Source organism: Micropterus dolomieu, linkage group LG20, assembly GCF_021292245.1.
Source record: "Micropterus dolomieu isolate WLL.071019.BEF.003 ecotype Adirondacks linkage group LG20, ASM2129224v1, whole genome shotgun sequence".
NCBI lineage: Eukaryota > Metazoa > Chordata > Actinopteri > Centrarchiformes > Centrarchidae > Micropterus > Micropterus dolomieu.
Genome location: NC_060169.1, coordinates 22,483,553 through 22,498,830, shown reverse-complemented (window position 1 = coordinate 22,498,830; position 15,278 = coordinate 22,483,553). Strand labels below are relative to the sequence as shown.

The following is a 15,278-nucleotide window of genomic DNA, read 5'->3' as shown; positions in this document are numbered from 1 at the left end:
AAACATTGAACCAGGTTCCCCATTTTTGTTGGACAACCCTGCATTCATTTTTAGTGGAGACCTCACACAGTGTCGACACATTGATTCATTGAAATGAATGCATGGACTACGTATTTTCACATAATGCTTTTGTCGGTCCTACATATAAGGGATTTTGTTTAAGTTTAGTTTAAAACTATTTTAAGAATTTTCTCTTTTGCAGCCCCTTCCCCAGATTTTCACTGCAACAGTATAAACCTAGAAGTGGTCATGCACTTGGTAGTTTCTGGCAATTTTTCTGTGAACCACCATGGGAGATGCATCTCCATAATACCAATTATTTATTTATTTGTTATTATTTATCTATTATTTATGCTCACTTTCTATCTTTGTGTATTTTATTTTATTCAAATGGATAAGCAGATTTGCCAGGAGCCCCTATGTTTGGCACATATCCATAACTCACATTCACAACTTTTAGCTATTTTTTTTTTTGTGTTTTTCTTCCAAGTGTCCCACATTACTGATGGAAAAGAGCCAATGTAAGGCTTTGGGCCAGTTTTCATTTTAGTTTTCTACCACTACTGTGTGCACCAGTGATTTGTGTATATACACTATGTGAGTTGGTGAGACTCTTGTCTTTATATTTGGCCACTTTTTGTGTTTGCTTCATTATCTAGCATACAATCGAGAGCTGACAGGAAATGAGGGTATAGGTCCCTGACCGCACTTGAACTGGGGACATAGTGATTACATGGTCAGCAACTTACATCCCACGGTCCCCAGAACACAATATAGAAATACTTTTCTAATATGAACTATTTTGTGTGCCCGATTTCTTCAGAGTTCTTGGAATGGGGATAGTACAGCATAATGTTTTTATATCTGCGCCATTTTGGTGTTTTGTTGCATTTTTGGTGCTTTTCCTCATAGCTGTCCTTTGTATTATGGGCCATCAGAAGGGAGAGGATACTCAAATGTCAACATATGCGGGTGCATCCAAATCTTATCTTCTTGTCCTCTGAAACCAAGTTGCTTTTCTTATAACTGTTTTCTTTTACTGTTACAAACACTGTTTGTGTGCTATGGTGTAGAAATTGACTGACAGATGCATGTTATGTAATCTAGTTGTTTGTGACAGTGCAACACTAAAGAATATGCGTTTGTGTGTGAGAGACAGAGTACTTCAGTCTGAAGGACCCAGAGCTTTAGCTAACAGCCATCAGACTGGATACCCACAAACCCTTGCTGCTGCTTGGCAGAATAGGCTTTTCTAAAGGGCAGTTTAATCTCTGTTGCCACATTTGAATGTGTACACAGTTTTTGAAGATTTTTGATTGCTTCCTGTGGACCCAGGCACCTAGATGTTGCTTGGCAGGTAAAGGACAAAAACAACTTTCTGTCCAAGTGAAATGTTTTCTGTTGTGGTGACAAAATGAACAAAATGTCTGTCAACAGCAAGGCTTCATATAAGACAATTCCTCACTCGAAATAGAGCTGCTCCGTTTATGGTCCAGTGACTAAATGTGCTCCCTTAGCTTACCATCCAGGAGCAAATCAGTACTTTTATCATGTGGGACCCCCTTTTACAACCTCATTGTTTCAACCTGCGTTCCCCATTCAATAAAACATCATCTTGTGAGGGCCCACTCGAAGCACCAGTGACCCATGTTAGGGCCAGATTCACAGTTAGAAAAACACTGCTCTACAACCCAGTGAGATGTGGCTCGATGCCAGCTGCCTACTCACAATATTCTGCCGCCCTGCTCTTGTTCCTTACCACAACTCAGACAAATTGGTCCCTATGGGATTTTGTGGAGCTTTTTTGTACCTATTGTGACCTAAAATGATGTTGACTTTTCTCAAAAATTGCAAAGCAATTTGCATTTTTAATGCAGGCTATTTTTGCAATATAATTGTAATAATTGGTGCAAATTGCAAGTCAGGAGGAAAAAAGATACTGAGGCTGCATTTATTTCATTCAATGGGAATGTGATTTATACCTAAACTGTAACTATGTGTCATTATGAAACACATGAAAAAAAATCCCATTATAATTAGCATACTGTAAATCAAAGCTATTGGAAATACTAAGGTGTTCATATGTTTAATTGTCTGACAAGATAGTTCAAAGCAAAGCAAATACTGCTCTAAGGCTGCAGTCATGATAAATATACCTTCAACTCAGTGTCAGCACAACAAACACCAAATAAAATGCTAAATTTGGAACCCTTTTTAAAGATTTTGAAGTATACAGTTGATGTAAAATATCCACATTTATTTTTGAACTTAGCTTTGTGTTCTTCTGAATACCATTTAAAGCTTTTGATAAATAGATGGACTGTATTATACTTTAGGTTAAATGAAATGCAAGGTGCCCTAATTTCCTTTACATATGTGTTGCTCCTGTTCCGTCTTCTTAAAAGCTTTAAGAATTGGTGATCGTTGTGTAAGAAGATGTATGTGGACGTACTATAGATTGTTTATGAATTATTTCTTTACATAAATAAGAGTAAAAAGAGTAAAAGGTTCTCTGTTGATTTCATGTGGAAAAATAGCACAAATGTTGGGATTGATATGCATGACAGTGCATGTGCATTGAATATTTGCTTCTGTTTCACACTTGTATACACACACTAACGGCCTGCATAGATACTTCCGCTCTGGTAGACAGACAGATTGACAGACACTGTAGGGGTGGGTGGGGTTCCTGGTTTGCATGCAAGGGGATTGCGCAGCAGGTTGTTGCTTGACACTAGAGAATCAGTGGGGTTCTTACCCTTTTATCGCAAACATCAAATGCCACCCACTGCCAATGTGCCCTTGAGCAAAGCACTCAACTCCTCACAACAGTGCAGCAGTGCTGCCATAAGAAGTGTGTGATCCTGAGTGTACCTTTCACTTCCTGTGTTTTTCCCCTGCTTGTGTGTGTGTGTTTGTGTGTGTATGTGTGAATGAGTTTATGTATCTCAGTGGGTAACATACACTCCCAGAGGCAAAAGAACTGTAATTCTGCTTTGGAATAAGATGTTTGTCTGTCTGTGCTTAACCTGTGAAAACAAAATCTCTACTCCAACTTCTGCTCTCATCTCCTCTCCTCTCCTTTTCTCTTATGTAGTCACAGTTTCTCTTCCGAAAAAAAATAAAAAATATAAACAGCATTAAATATCTAAATAATACTTTTAAAGCCAGTCTTTAAAAGTGTTGTTAAAAAGTTAGCTTAAGGCTACAGTAGCTTGCCTTGGGAAAACTGTGAACTTGTTCCATAGCCACGGGTCGACAATTAAGCCAGACAATTATCTATAAATACAATTTAATATCTTCTAAAAGTGCAGCACATAATGAGTGGTAGGAAAATAAGACATTTCATTGGCTTCAAGCTTCAAATCTCCAAACGCCAACTAGTTTGGGCCCCATGCATTTAAAAAAAAAAAAAGTCATCCATTGGGGTTTAACATTGGATTTACAAGGATTTCAAATGACTGCAGTAATATGCATTAAGTGTTAACACAGAGAGAAACTAAAAAAGGAAAAAATGGCCATCATGCCTAAGGCTATTCTCTCTCTCTATTTTTTTTTTTTTTTTACCTCAGCAGCACATAGAAAGAAAAGAACCTCTGGGTGTCTTGTGTATCTATTTGGCTTCACAAATTTCCAAAAATTTACAGCCCTGTTGCCAAAGATTGATACCACCACTGTTTATAGATTTACACCACACTGTTTTCCCCAACATATTGTCTACAGTTTGCACAGGAACCACTGCCAACTGAGCCTATAATTAATAACAAATATCTTACTTTATTTAACAACATAGTCCGTGAGCTCATCCTTTTTTCTGTCATTTCTCTTTTGCTGTTTTTTAGATGTTAGCAAAATTCTTCCTTTTTGATTGGGTTGGTTATTGTTTTCAGTTTATTCACTTCTTTTCAAGATTTTCTCAATCCGCTCACTTCCTTTTCTTTCTCTCTTTCTCCCTCTCAGTCTTTTTCTCGTTCACAACAAGCGCTTGATGTCTATCCATTTACTCCGAGCTGTGTTGTGTCACTGATAGACTAGTGTTCTACCAGACAGATTGAAAAAAACGGATTACACTCCCAGAATGACAGGTTGAAACAAATTGTTTCAGCCAGGGACATACATCTACTGTACAAGTGTGAGGTGTACCTAGCGTTGGCAAGGAGAAGCCAAGTGCTCTATAAGATGGAAAATAGTAATATTTGTTTTATGAGTTTACATTGGTCCCGTCTCTGGTTTGTGTGAGATAGATTGTTTTTGTAGATGTCAGAGCCAGTAGATATATGAGGAACCAAAGATATAAATTGCTGCTATCTCTCAAAAAAGTCAGCTTTTCTGAGAAGCAGTTCTTCACGGCCATGTGGACAAATGTAAGCTCAAATTTTGTGTTGTAAAAGGTCTTTTTTAGGGTGCAGTAATGCTTAGAAAACCCAGGTGATTTCACCATAGGTTTGATTTATTTTCTAAGGTAATTCAAAGTAATATAAAAAAAATCAGTGTGACTCATAACTCATTTTAAAGAGGTGGTATTATGCTCAGTGGTCATTATGCAGAGAAGGGTGGGTCGTAAGAAACAAGGTAGTGTGATCCAAATCAAAGCTGCTTCAGACTGCGACCGGAACCTAGCAGATGGTATAAGTTACTCACAAGTCCACAATATCATTGTTCCACATCTTACCATAAACCACTACAAAAATCACCATATTTACATGTATTTTACATAAAAATTGGCCAAACAAGTTGAATGTTTGCTCAGTAGCTTTCACATCAGGTGTAACATTAGCATTATAGCTATAACTTTAGCTGTGTTAGCCAACGTTTACAACAACTCCACACAAGTTACATTGCCGTGTTTATTTTAAATATTATTCATAACCAATAAAGCATACTTACAGGTTGTGAATTTCCAGGCCCAAACAGAGTCAGAGTTGCATCGTCTTTTAGGACTAAACGTTGAACTGTTGCCGGTGCCGATCTATGCTGCCTTGCTGAAAAATGCTACAGTAGTGCAAATCGATAGACTCGACTCTACCCGGCCCTGCTCTGTTTTCCATTGCAGATAGTACCCAGAGATTGTCGTCATAGCGACGCCACACAACTGCCGCGACCTAATGTTCAATGCGAAACACACACCAGCGATCCACACAACTTTCTCTTTTTTAAGTTAAACCGGCACAGGCATCCCCCGCAGCCACTTGTGGAGCTCCTCAACTCCGAAAATATTCAAGCACATTTTTGTTCCGCCATCGCTTCTCGTAAAACTGTCAATATTCGAAATCTACACAGCTGATTTCTCACCTCAAAACTTCTCAGAAGTGGATTTAGTGATGAAATTCCATACGAAAACTGTAAAATATAAATATAACTTTTTGTTGCTGGCCTCTGTCTGGCGCACGCAATGATGATGCAGTGAATGTTTTCACGTTGCATTTTAGTATCCCTCAGCTCGCTTGGAACCTCGATGGAGGAGAGGCGATACGAAAAAAAGTACCTGGAAGCAGGTACAGGTACAACATTTCTACAATGGAAAACCAAACAAAGGCTAGTCGAGCTCAGTCGAGCTGGTACTGAGCAGTGGAAAAGGGGCTTAACTAAAATCACAGGGCCTCCACTCAGACTAGCTGGTTTTGAGGGTGTGCCTGACCCCGCAAGCCACTTGGCAAGCTTTATGACGCGTTTTCATTGTGACGTCACAGTGAAGGAAGGGAAATGGCTGGACTACAAACGAGCTGTTTTCAAGCAGTTCAGAGCAGTGCTTTCTGTGGGAGATGGGAACTCCCTTTGGGCTGGACTTTGGGCTTTTTCACTTTGCAAACCTGTTACAAGCACAAAAAAAGAGATAACTCAATAAAGGAGAGGGGGAAAGCCATAAACCATAATACCACCTCTTTAAACCATTAGAATTGCATTTGAAAGTGGTTTTCAACTTAGTTGAAAGGTAAAACTTCAACTTAGTTGAAAGGTGGGCTGTTCACACCATTTTAGATAAGCATCTTCAAAAAATGGGTCTACCCTGCCTTAGTTATGATGAGTAATTGGAAAGTTATACTTTAATACAAGAGTGTTCAAACTTCACCAGAGGTGAAGTGTCTCGGTGAAACACATTATAGTGGTCAGTGAATAAGTCTCTTCTTTAGTTCCCCTCTCAGGATTTGGTGGACACCTGTTAACAATCATTCTTTTTACCTGTCATGTTTTAAAATCTCCAGGCTGCCAACATCATTCTTAATTTGGCCTTGTCAAGGTGTGATTGATACAGGTTGTCACAACCATCGCTAGCAGACATGCATGGTAAAAAGTGTGTTATATATATATATATATATATATATGGCAGTACTAGTCAATATAAAATACCACATTAATTTAAAGACAGTAGTATACTTACTTACCATAAACAAATGAGACAAACTACTACATCCTACTGGGATGCTTTATAGCTACAAAAAAGAATGTATACGTTGTACAAACCTGATAGGGATGACTGTCATTCTAGTGTGCATGGAGAGTTAGTAAGTGCAACTTTTTTTTCTAAGTAATAAATTTATGTTTTTTAAATTGGTTCATCTGCTATTTCCATGCTCCTCATCCACCTGAAATGAAATGAAGCTTGTGAGCCAGTTCAGGCAACCAATTCGACACAATCACATGACCTCCTCTCCCCTGACTGCAACATGTTATCTGTATCGAATAGCCTAGGTATGACTGCTTTATATCCCAATATGTAGTGAATACGTGTTGAAGCAGCAGCAATTAAACCACCAGTTTGTTTTTAAAATAAAAGCCTGCTTTTAAAATAAAAGCAGGTGAGACTGGGGAACATCACATCTAGCACCCGGACTACTAGCACTATGTGCTCTTCCCCCCTGCTCTTCTCCCTCTACATCAACCACTCCTCAGGAGACCCATCTGTCAAACTCCTGAAGTTGCTGACGACACAATGGTCATCGGCCTCATCTGGGACGGAGATGAGTCAGCCTACAGACAGGAGGTTGATCAGCTGGCACTCTGGTGCGGTCAAAACAACCTGGAGATTAACACGCTCAAAACTGTGGAGATGATCGTGGACTTCAGAAGGCCCCCCCCCCCCCCACTCTGTCCCCCATCACCATACTCAACAGCCCTGTGTCTGCTGTGGTATCCTTCAGGTTTTTGGAATCCACTACATCCCAGGACCATAAGTAGGATCCCAACACTGACACCATCGTCAAGAAAGCCCAGGAGTAGATGTACTTCCTGCGCCAGCTCAGGAAGCTCAGCCTGCCTAAGGAGCTACTGGTCCACTTCTATACAGCAATCATTCAGTCTGTTCTCTGCACATCTATCACTGTCTGGTTTGGAACTGCAATCAAGGACAGGAGCAGACTACAACGGACAGTCAGGACTGCAGAAAAAAAAAAAATCATCGATGCCAACCTGCCCTCCATTCAGGACCTATACATTTCCAGAGTCAGGAAACATCACTGCAGATCCATCTCACCCCAGACATAACCTGTTCCAGCTTCTCCCCTCTGGTAGGCGCTACAGGGCACTGTACACCAAAACCAACATACTCAGGAACAGTTTCTTCCCACAGACCATCACTCTGATGAACAGCTGATTTCTGACTCACAATGTCAGGAACAATTTCTGTGCAATAACCCAGTAACTCCTTCTCTACTCAGCCACCTGTTTACTGGTTACCACTTATTTACTCATAATTCTCCATTTCAGAGCAGTTCTTACTGTTCATATTGTCATTTGTATTTTGTGTATAATTTATACCAAATCCACCTACCTTAAGGACATAACACCTGCACATAGTACTTATTTATTCCAGCATCCTTTGCACTATGCTCCATCACACTGTGTGCATGTATGCATGTATGTGTATGTGCACCTGTATATTTCATCATCCACCTCCAAATGTTCATAATATTTTTACTCCTGCATCCTTCGTACTCTGCTCATTGCACTATTGTCCTAATCTGCCTATATTGTGTTTTTTAAAAGAGTGTATATATGTGTTCTCTATACTGTAGCCTGTGTGTGATTTTATTATTGTATTACTGTATAAGTAAGCAATTTATGAGCAATGTACAATCCTGAGTCAAATTCCTCGTATGTGTAGACATAGCTGGCCAATAAAGCTGATTCTGGTTTTGCTCAGTTTAATACACTTAAGATCAGTCAAAAGAAGTCAAAAGAGGATTAACCTGAAATCAGGTAGCAAGAAACGGACACATAAGTGGATAATTGTGGCATTGACCATTGATATCGCCTTTATGCATCATTTAGCAGCTGAGAGGTTATTTGGGAAGCATGAGGATAATAATTATGATTCGATGTTGCTAAGGGAGATTCTTCGCTAACGCTAAATCATCTTTAGTAATCGGATCTAGCATCATCCCTGATATCACAGGAAAAGTATTTTGTTTCACCTGGTGGTTCAAATTGCCAGTGAAGTTGCACTGGAAGGGAAGAGGGAGGTGACAATTCTTCTGTGTGGGCCCCTACTGCAGGTTTGGATGCTTTTGGTCCCACATGCAGTTCGGTCAGCTGTTTCCTCCTGTGGGGCTCTCAAGAGCTTGCTCTTCTTAGGCCATGGATATTCCTGAGTTGGTTGTCTCTCTCAAAAGGCAGATCACATTTACATCTCGCACACCCACTTGGCTGGCTATGCTGGACCCGAGTTGGCTTTCAGAGTTTGGTAAGCTTAAAGTCAGTAACAGGTCAGGTTCAGAGTCAGACTGGCCTCTGAACAGAAGGCCCACAGGCTGCCGGAATAAAAAAAAGGAAGTCAAGAAGAAGAAAAAGAAGCAGAACGGGGCAAAGACCTGAAGACTAGATGAGGATCCCTGGGGTCATTCCTGGCTTTATAGTCTTGTGTGCAGTGATGTCAATGGCCGAAAACTTACTCCACCCACCCCATATCTATTCTGTCTTGATGATGATGATTTTCTTTGTTATAATTTATTTCCTAAAGAATGAATAAAAGTTGGTTACCAATTTTATTCTGTGTTTGAAAACTTGGCCTCAGACACTAAACACATATTAACAAATATCCACTTTGCAATAAGTAGTCTAAGTAGTAGGCTGTTAATCCGGTTTTAAGTGTCATAAATGGCTATCATGTTACTGTTCATATTAACATACTGTATGTCTCTCTATATGTGCATACATATACTAAGAAGAGATGTCAAATAAACTCTATACATCACTTTGTAACTTGTTTTTGTGTGTGCAAAAGTGCTCTACAAATAAAGATTATTATCATCATCATCATAGTATTAATACACTGTCATTTCACTCCTGAGGATGATTAGTGAGGGTCATAAATTGGCCCATTGTCACTTACCTTTACTGACATCATCTCTGACTCCTGATGGGGTTACCAGACCTGTAGGGTTCAGGTCAGTGTTACAATGGTCACTTAACTTCCCTTGATGTCATCCCTTGAGTCCTGCCATGGTTTGTTTATTAGTCGGAAGGCCTGTATGCGGTTTAGGAGACGGCATTAGTTCTTTGTGTTTAAATTGTTTACCATCATCAAATTTCCTACAGTCCATTGCATCGTTTTAATAATGTTGTGTACTTAAGTCATCAGTGCTCTGCTCACTCTTCCGCTGCCAAGTCACTCACATTAAAGCTGCCGTATGCTGTCACTAGCTGCTACTGCTGTTCTGCCGCTACTGATGTTCATATAGCATTTCAAAAATCCCCACCTCCACCCCAGCATCCACCTGTAGCTTCTGAGTCTACATTCCCGAAGAGGGGAAATAAATATTGTCGTTTCCCACTCCCTCCTCGGTGCTTCCTTGTGGGGAGCACTAAGGTCAAAGCTTAGATGACAAACAATGATGTTTCATTTTCTACTTTCACATATCATCTATTCCACATGAGTTGACCGACTGAAATACAGTGAGCTGCAGAAAGACGTCTACACCAGCCCTACAAGCTGAGTTATTGAAATTTTCTGCTTGGTGGACCACTTGTAAGCCAAATTTACCAGAAGAATGCAAGGACATGCTTAAGGTCACCAGGCTTTGATCTAGATGTATACATTTGCAGATAAGGACACATTAGATTGGCTTGCTTTAAATAATGTCCACTGAAAGTATTAGATGTGGAGTGTGGTGAAGCAAATTAGTATATTTGACAATAAATGACAACTTACCGTCACAATCCTATCTGTGAATCCATTGTAACGAGACTATAAATGGATAACTGGGCTCTTTTTTAATGGCACTTTTGCATCATCCAGCACACAATACCACATATTGTGCATATGAACAGTAACGTTTGTAAGTGCACCTTCTATTTTTGTTAATAAATGTGCAGCGGTACTGTGTTTTAAGCCTGTCACTACACTGATAGAAGAGTGGTGTTGAGATGGAAACAGACCTGATTCTTAGCTGTCTATTCTTAGCAAAACAAGGCATTTTTCAACCAAAATACTAACAACTCTTTTTGCACTGACTCATTTGAATAAAGGATCCCATCTGTTTGCCAGTTTGAATGGTATCACTGGTTGATTTCAACGCACGGTTGAAACATGGTTGTGGTAGGGGTGAAGGCTGAATATTACTGTTAAATAGGTTTACAGCATGCCAGGCTCCTTTATCATTTGGTACAAATCTTAAATGCTGCCAAAGCACTAACACCAAACTTCCCCCCCCCGTCTAATCTGTGGAGCAATGTGATGGTGATGAAAAGAACACTGTTGCGATTTTCCAATACCATGGTATGCCTTTTTACTGTACTACCGTCCAATCTAAACAGTAATCCTAGTATTATAATAGTCTGTCAACATCAGACATGCCAATAGTCTGATAGACTGGCAGGCAGAGCGAGAGATAGACTGTTAAACAGATACAGATGGGCAGTCAGACAGATGGACGAAGCAACAGAAAGGCACACAGGCAAGCTGGCTGGTTGACTGTAAAGACCGGCTGGCTGGCATCACTGAGTGACTGTCTGATTGCATAACCTGGTCGACTGGTTGGAAAGTTGACCGACTAGATAAACGATCACATAGTCTTAACCCAGCACAATTATTTTTGTATGAATGTCAAACAGCAGTAGGATCGGTGTGCTGGCCTGATTAGGAGAGAGAGTGAGATGGAAAGAGAGTAGGGAAAGAGGGAGGAGCTACAGACAGAGAGAAAGAGAGCCTAACAGAGCTAGACAGGGATACAGAATCATGTCGATCCATCAGTAGAGCGACAGCTAGATGATTACTGCTCGTGTGTGCGCACATGTGAATTAATTCTCATCTGTCTCCTGGTCAATCCTCCATTTGAGACACAAAACAGAACCATTTTATTCCCAGAAATGGGATGACAACGCTCTTGTTGGGGATTCTATGCCCTTTGTTTGCACTGCTTATGATGATTTATAAACTTTTAATATGTATTTATTGAGTATTATATTTGTATTGCAATGCTTTTTCTAACCATTCAAAATTTATTAATAAACATGTTTAAGCTAAAGTAGCAGAAGGCGAATAGCAAAACTTGTTTAATGACTGATGATGATGGACAGAAGGTCTTTAAGTATCTTTAAGTCCACTTGCTATTGACTTTAACCTTCCTTGGATAACTATGAACTGGATGAGTGAGAACCTTCACAGATATCTTGTTTAAAGCCCTTCACAAACAGTTTTACCTCTGCAGTTTTCCATGGCAGCCATGGTAACCTCTTTGATCAACACAAGTCCCATACATACCAGCCAGTCTCTCTGACGGTGTCAAAATTTTACCTTGGCCCAAAGCAAAAAATGCCCTTGAAAGTTCATATATCCATGAAATAAAAAAAAAATGTGAGCAAAGCATGTGGCCAATAATTAGTTATAACCATTTTACTTTGTTTACATAAAAATTTTTGTGTGGGGAAATATTCATGTGAGAATGCAACAGCCGTCCCCTGTGGACCACCAAGGTAATATTTTTTTATAGCCTCTGACCATGCAAGTCTCTTTTTGGTTGAAAAAACATAGAAGGTGCTCTGAAAATGCAGAACACAGCCTGCCTGAAGAAGTAGACAATGTCATAATACCAACAATATAAATGATACGTGTTATGACCTGGCTCAAAGGCCACAACAAAAGGGAGACACCATGGTAGAAGTTTAACAAAATATGTTTATTTTAACCAAAATTAACCAAATTACGAAATTTCAAACTAACATAATTAAAGTAGGAGGTATGTAGTCTGTGGTTTCAGTAGTGTCTGTGCATGATGATGGTTGCATGAATGTATGTGTGTGAAGGTGTTGTAGTATGCAAAAACAAGATAAATCCCACAAAGCAAGTCCAAAACCAAAGAAGAGAGATAAGCCACACCCCCACCCCCTTAAAACAGGGGGCCCCAAAAGGGGAACCCGAACCTACTACCTACAAGTACACAACAAAAACATTACAGAACTAATACTGGCTGACCACGAATAAACCAGAGATAAAATTACACAACTCAGCTGGGGCAAGACAGATCATCCATCACAACATTGTCCTTGCTTTTGACATAGTCTACTTCATGTTTAAACTACACTAACAGATCCGGTTCTGCAGAACACAAAATGAATACTGACAACTGGGAAGTTGAGGTCAAAGCCCCGACCCAAAGTTCACATGAAAATGAGCACTCAAAGCTCATCCCAAACAAACAAGTTGGCCTTCTGCTAGATGTAATATACCAAAATTCTAGCAACCAAATACCATCACAAAAGCGCTAAACCAAAGTAGCACACCAAAGTTTCCTCCAAACAAAGGCTCACTAGCCAACCAAGTCATCCAAAGACGCACAGCACAAGGAAACAAAGCTACAACCAAACTCATACCAACCAAATTAAGCATGAGCCAAGCGCTTAATGTACATTACCAAAACTAGCAGGCCAACCCACCAAGTTACAGACGCTAACCTGGATGGTTTACTTCCGCAATGCCAATGTTTTAGTTCCCCAAACAGGCCAAAATGTACAATACACCTAAAGATACTAAGACACACAAGGTTTAAGGAAATTTAGTAGTACATCATTTAAGATTAGACAAAGCACTTATTTACAGTTTCAACCGTCCCTGGTGGTAACACCAGCACAGAAACAGATCTGCCACAGCAAGTTTACTTCTCTGCAAGACCCCCTGCTCAACCAAAGATGACAAGGTAACATTTTTAATGTCATCTTTACCACCATAATGCTCTGTGTTCCTGACTAGTTGCTCCCTCTTAAAGCCACTGGTAAATGCCACCACAGGCGCACCGAAAAACAAAGTCAATGAAGCCATAACAATAACTTACCAGACAGTAATGTCAACTGCAGATATGCATGGGCAAGTCACAACCAACAGGAACACTTCCCCCTAACTGCCTAGTTAAAACTTACTAACACTCACCCCTAGACTTCATGCGGCTTGTGGTGGGTATTTATGCACGAAAAACCAGCGGATTTGCGGAGCAACCTGAATGCAGGTATGCGGGGAATGCCTGTACAAAGCGTATCAAAAATAGTTACACTTACCATTGGATCACCACATAAAAACCTTATCCCAATCAAGCACTAAGGCTCCCTGAAAACCCAATACACATGATGCATCTCCCAAGACAAAGCACAAAACCTGCACACAGCTGGACCAAATGACTAATCAGCAGTGCAGGGACACCATGCACCCTGATGCACAAAACAAGTTTTAGTGCACTAACATTTAGACGAGCCCCCATTTGTTGTGACCTCCACAACAAAAGGGAGACACACCATGGTAGAAGTTTAACAAAATATGTTTATTTTAACCAAAATTAACCAAATTACGAAATTTCAAACTAACATAATTAAAGTATGAGGTATGTAGTCTGTGGTTTCAGTAGTGTCTGTGCAGGATGATGGTTGCATGAATGTATATGTGTGAAGGTGTTTTAGTATCCAAAAACAAGTCCAAAACCAAAGAAAACTAAACTAAAGGGGAAACCAGGGAGCCGGCCCACAGGGAGGTCTGACCTGGCCTCAACAATAGCCTCGCTGCAGTAATGTTTTAGAAAAAATCTAGATGCAGAAGAGGGGGCTATCTATGCCCAGTCTGGGTCAAGTATCCTGCAAAGGGGGGCATAACTTTTAGGAATTATATAACATAATTCGGGCTGTCCCCGACTAAGGATTTACATAGTCGAATCAGAATCGTGATGTCCTGCCTATAGTGCACGACGATTGCAAGCGGGGGGGATTACACATGGTAGCTCCGCTTTAATCTTGAGAAGCTGCAGAGCTGCAGTCTCTATTCATTCAACTTACACTGTAAATTTCCAGCTAAACTGAGAGTTTTTGAAGACCCTTTTCTCTCTCTATCTCTCTGATCGCCTGTTATTCACCGGTCTTGTGCAGAGTTTTCCGTGCATTCGCTGCTGCCGAAAACTGCATGCACGTTGCAGTTATTTACGCACTTTAAGAACATTTACTGAAAGTTTTATTCTTTTTACATGTTCATTTACAGCATTAAAAGTTGAAATGCATATTGTAATAGGCTGTTTATTAACCTATTGGGAGGAAACTGGTAGTTGTATGTAAAATCAGACCTTGAGCACCCCCATATCACCAAAATGGCGTGATCCTTGTTTCACTGTCAAATTGACAGTCGAATCAGGCCCCGCCCATCAAAGCATTGAATCTTCGACTATATGGGGTCAGCCCTAAACATAATAAAAATAAAATGAATTCAAGCTGCAAGCAGCATCGCATGTAAAGTGCGTCAAGGCATGATGCAGCCGTGTCACCAAAAATGACCGTTAAATTCAAAATGACTGACTTCCTGTTGAGTTTAGGGTTTGGCTCCAAGAGGCTTTTTTCTGTGTCCTCAGATAATACATATGCCAAAGAATTTCATACCTCTAGGTACAACGGGGCGCGGGGGATACTTTGTTGAAGGGTTACTTCCTGTTGCCATTAGATGGCGCTATGAGTATGAATGGATGTTGTTGTAGATGTCTTAAGGACGGGGCACTTATCAGACATATCAGATTTGGTCCAGATGTGAGCATGTACAGCAAAGTTACAACAACTTCCTGTTTTATAGCAAAGCATCAAATTTCTCTGCCACGCCACGGACAGGCCGTTAAGCGAAAAGCGACAGTTTTGAAGTGTATATGGCCAACCTTCTAGGAGCAATAAATCACGGCATAAAACTTTTCATTTCCTGTTGCCAGCAGTGTTGGGCAAGGTACTCAGAAATTGTAATATATAAATAGTTACTTATTACTCCTTAAAAAAGTAATATTATTACTTTACTTATTACTGGGTTTACTGGTTTGGACAGGTTTGTGCAG

General features: G+C 40.1%; 1 protein-coding gene and 1 long non-coding RNA gene across 4 annotated transcripts in view; one reads left to right on the top strand and one right to left on the bottom strand.

Annotated features, from left to right (window-relative positions):
* LOC123959318 (CUB and sushi domain-containing protein 1-like) overlaps nt 1–15,278 on the top strand; it is a 364,541-nt gene that overhangs the window by 47,075 nt on the left and 302,188 nt on the right. The window lies entirely within an intron of this gene.
* Nucleotides 8,220–13,586, bottom strand: LOC123958674. Of its 3 annotated transcripts, none has more exons than XR_006822141.1 (3): nt 13,486–13,586; nt 9,329–9,463; nt 8,220–8,747 (listed from the first exon to the last, which is right to left on the bottom strand). It is a non-coding gene; the product is annotated as an uncharacterized LOC123958674 (long non-coding RNA). The 3 variants fall into 3 exon arrangements; XR_006822143.1 differs by lacking the exon at nt 13,486–13,586 and adding an exon at nt 13,361–13,461; XR_006822142.1 differs by lacking the exon at nt 13,486–13,586 and adding an exon at nt 13,266–13,345.